The sequence below is a fragment of the Sciurus vulgaris genome, assembly GCF_902686455.1.
Source record: "Sciurus vulgaris genome assembly, chromosome: 11".
In the NCBI taxonomy this organism is placed as follows: Eukaryota; Metazoa; Chordata; class Mammalia; order Rodentia; family Sciuridae; genus Sciurus; species Sciurus vulgaris.
The window spans coordinates 67039185-67044065 of NC_136472.1; positions in this window are offsets into that span (position 1 = coordinate 67039185).

Sequence of the window (4881 nt, forward strand, 5' to 3'; positions counted from 1 at the left end):
GAAAATAATATTAAAAAATGTTTTATCATTCTCACAATCAGCTCAAAAATATTCAGATGTGTATAAAAAATACTAAACAAAAAGAAAATAATGAATAAACAATATTGGATGGTGAAGAAAATACATGTCTTATTCAGATACTTAGCAAGCAGTAATACCTATATTACAATAAAATATTTTAAAAAATTAATTGTAAACAAATGGGATACATGTTGTTTCTCTGTTTGCACATGGAGTAAAGGCATACCATTTGTGTAATCATAAATTTACATAGGGTAATGTTGTTTGATTCATTCTGTTGTTTTTTTCCTCTCCCCCACCCCTCCCACCCCTCTTTTCCCTCTATACAGTCCTTCCTTCCTCCATTCTTGCCACCCTCCCTAACCCTAACCCTAAAACTAACCCTAATCCTAATGCTAACCCCTCAAACCCCCCGTTATATGTCATCATCCACTTATCAGCGAGATCATTCGTCCTTTGGTTTTCTGAGATTGACTTATCTCACTTAGCATGATATTCTCCAATTTCATCCATTTGCCTGCAAATGCCATAATTTTATCATTCTTTATGGCAGAGTAATATTCCATTGTATATATATATACCACAGTTTCTTTATCCATTCATCAATTCAAGGACATCTAGGTTGGTGCCACAATCTGGCTATGGTGAATTGAGCAGCTGTGAACATTGATGTGGCTGCATCACTGTAGTATGCTACCCAGAGAGCTGTATTAAAATACTAACATTAATACACAAATACCATCATTTATAAAGTATAACACGGACATCATCCGATGTCTATTCTCCTTCACAAATCTCATAGATAAAGAATTTATTTCCTCACTGGACTGGCATTAGGATCCATGCTGTTCTCTGAACATGACAAATGGCCCTCCAGTTAGGTGCTGCTAGCTAAATGGATAAAACACAATCATGACCAAGCCCTTCTAAAAATGAACCAAGAAAAATTATACTCCAATTCTGAGGAACAGCAGGATGGTAGGAAAGTGTTCTGATTATGATCAAAGACTAGTCACTATTCTCTATTCCCATTTCTTTCAGTCAGGGTGTGGTTTTTATCTGACTTGTATCACAACCATTTCTATTTCATTGGAGAAATAACAATAACAAACATCATGAAATTTTAACTGAATTGTAGCCGGATAATTGTTTTTGAAAACATTTTCCAAAGGGGAAAATAGTGGGGAATGATATTGCCAAATTATTGTTATCTTGTGCACATATATGAATATGGAACAGAAATCACACTGTTATGTACAAATATAATGAACCAGTAAAATATATGAAAAATGACACAAAAATAAAAACATTTTCCAAGAAAACACAATCTTTCATAACATTTCTGCTTTTAAACATGGTGAAAGGAATCATAGCTGTATTTCTGCAAATATCACGACCAGCTTACATGCAATCAAAACCTCTCTCCAATACAACTTACTGCTTTAAAAAAATGTTCTGCCTCTAGCCCCACTTTTGAATGCCCTTTAATACCTGATTTCTGGTCAGAAAAACACTGAAAGTGGTCTGGTCAGGGTGTTCAGGGTCTTCATAAAAAAAAGAATCACATTCCTTGATAACAGTTGTTGAACTGAGCCTTTAAAGGAAAATCTGTTAAATATCCCAAGGGAATATTTCAGTACCTGTGTCACAAACAGAGGTACTGGTGTGGGGATCAACACCATGGGAGAAGAAAAAAGATTAGATGGTACATAAATAAAGATATCACCCTATTCATGGGCATCTATATCTGTGTGTTTGTGTCCTAGCATGTACACAGTGGGTGGGAGATAAGAATGACCACAAGCTGTCTTTAATGAAAACTTATTAATGTTTCACATTTGTTGCTGAATTGTGTTTCTGTGTAAGGCCTGGTGGTGAACAAGTTGAAAGCACAAAGTACGGAATGTTTCAATCACTTGCAAGAAAGACTCATGTTCTTTAATTTGTTTTTACATGTCTACATTTAAATCACATCACTGAATTCTTAGTACTCCCTAAGTCAGGATAGGAACTATTAAAAAGGATCAGAAAAGATGGACTGTGGTTTTAGTGCAGTTTATTTTTCAGTGAGGTTGGTGATAAGTATTACAGCATTGAAGAAGCTTGAGATTATTATGCATACATATTAAATTATGTTGAGAACATTTGCAAAACCACCAGTAAGAGATCCACATTTTAACCAAAGTAATATAATACTGACCTTGAAACAAATTAAATGATTTCAATATATCATAATTTAATTGTTCTTGCAAAGAAAATTAAGTTATATTATTCTGGGGATATGACAACTGCAGTGAAATAGTAAGAATAATGTATAATGGAGGTTTATTATGCATACATATTAAACTGTGAATAATTAGACGCTAAACCCTGTGATGATAATCTGATGGTAAGAATAGAAATATTTAAACAATTAATTTTGATTTTATATTTATTTAATTTGATAATACAAGAAAAGCCTATATTTTTATTAGCTTGTAAAAATAAAAATTAATTTGGAAAGTAATAAATGTATGAGTATCTGTATGTGAAGAAGGAAGAGGAGGACACGGGAGGATGAGGGGGAGGAGGAAAGGCCTCTATCTTATGCCATACACAAAAGTTAGCTCAAAATGAATTAGCACTACAAATATAAAAGTTACAATCTTTTGGTCCATGCTGTTTTAGATATGTCTCCAAAAGCATAAGCATGGTGGCAAGGTGGGCATGGGGAGCAGGAGACAAATAAATTGGACTTCATCAAAATGTAAGCAAAACAAAATTGTGTGCTTCAAAGGGAATTATCAAAAGTGCAACACTGCTGACAACATGTAAGAGAATATTTGTAAATCACAGGTATGAATAGGATCGCGTATCCAGAATATGTAACAAACTCTTAAAAGTCAACAACAAAGACAGGGTAGTTAACAAATGGGCAAAGAATTTTAATAGCCATCTCCAAAGAAGATATACAAATGGGCAACAAATGTTCTACAAGATGCTCAAAAACACTAGTCATTAGGGGAGGGCAAATAGAAGGATAATGAACTGGTCATGGTGGAGCACTCCTGTAGTCCCAGTGACTCAGGAGGATAAGCAGGAGGATCCCAAGTTCAAAGCCAGCCTCAGCAACTTAGCAAGACCCTCAGCAACTTATGCCTGATTCAAAAATAAATAAATAAATAAAAATAACTAGGGTTGTAGCTCAGTGCTGAAGTACCCTCGAGTGCAGTCACCAGTCAAAACAAAACAAAACAAAACAAAGAACTACCTAAAATGCCTACAAGATATTCCACTTTACATCCACTAGAATGCCTTTAAATACATTTTTTTAAAAATACAAAAAAAAACTAATTTTGAAGATGATATGGAAGTATGGAAACCTTTGTACATTGTTGGTAAAAATGTAAGATGATTTAGCTGCCGTGAAAAATAGTTTGGAATTTCCACAAAAAGTAAACAAAGAATTATTGCACTGCACAGAAATTCCATTGACAAGTGTATATCCAAAAAAAAAAAAAAAACTGAAAGCATAGCTTTGTTAAAAAATTTTACAGAAATTTTCATGTCAGCATTATGCACAATAATTCAAAAGTAGAAAGAAACTAAATCTTCACAACTGGAATAGATAAACAAATGTGACATATTCATACAATGAGATATTGTTCAGTCATAAGAGGGAATGAAATACAAAAACATGCTACAACATGGATAAACCTTGGAAGTGTATGTTAGGTCTAAAAAGAGAAAATAGCAAGTATTGTATTATTCCATTCGTATGAAATATGCAGAATAGGTTAATCTATAGATCTGCAAGAAATTTGTGGTTACCAGGGACTAGAAGAAGGAAGTGATGGCTTCAATGTATGAGATTCTTTTGGGGGGGGTGAAATAAAACGATTTGGGAATTATACAGTGTTAATGGCCTTAGTATTGTGAATGCACTAAAAGCCATTGAACTAAATTCTACATTATATGAATTTTACTACAATTGTTAAAACAATACCAAAATCTCTTTTATGAGGATTCAGCTAGTTTTTTCTTGATTAACCATTTTCCTAATTTCTAAAAACTTTTAATTAGTGTTGAGAATTCTGACAAAGCTGATTCTGACAGCTTTGCAGCAATAAGGAACTTAAAAAAAAAAAAAAAAAAAAAAAAAAAAACAGCAAGAAAGAGCAACCATATTGGTGGTTCCTGGAGGCAGGGGGGTGCTCTTGGTGGTTGTGTTTGGCCAGGAGATGTGAAGGTGGTTGGAGAGTGGAAGAGAGGGAGTCCCTGGGTCTGTTTCATCCAAATGTTGTTGAAGTAGGAGATGATGATACATAGGATCTCAAGTGCTTTGCTCCCACTGGGATCTATTCTAACAGTTTTATGGTTTTAGGTAAAATGACGTTAAGTCATTTTTGTATATTAGAAGTGTCCACAGCTGGCACCAGTCCTTGATACTTATTCAAAAGAATTAAAATCAGCAAACAATAGTGATACCTGCTTACCAATTTTTCTAGCAGCAACAATTTACAGTAGTCAAGTTACAGAACCAAAGTAGGTGTTTGACAACAGATGAATGAAAAAAAAAACAACATGGTATATATACACAATAGAGTTGTGTTAAGCCACAAAGAAAAAATAAGGCAATTTGCAGTAAAACACGTGGAACTGGAGAACATTATCCCAAGTGAGATTAAGAAGACTCAGAAAGTCAAGGGTTGTATGTTCTCTCTCATATGTGGAAGCAGAGAGAAAAAAGGAAAGAAAGGGCACCTCATGGAAATATATGGGGGACCAGAAGACTAGTAATTGGAGATCAGAGAAGGAAAGAGAAATGTGGGTACAGAGGAGTGAAATAGACCAAATTATGTGTTGTACATGTAGGAATGC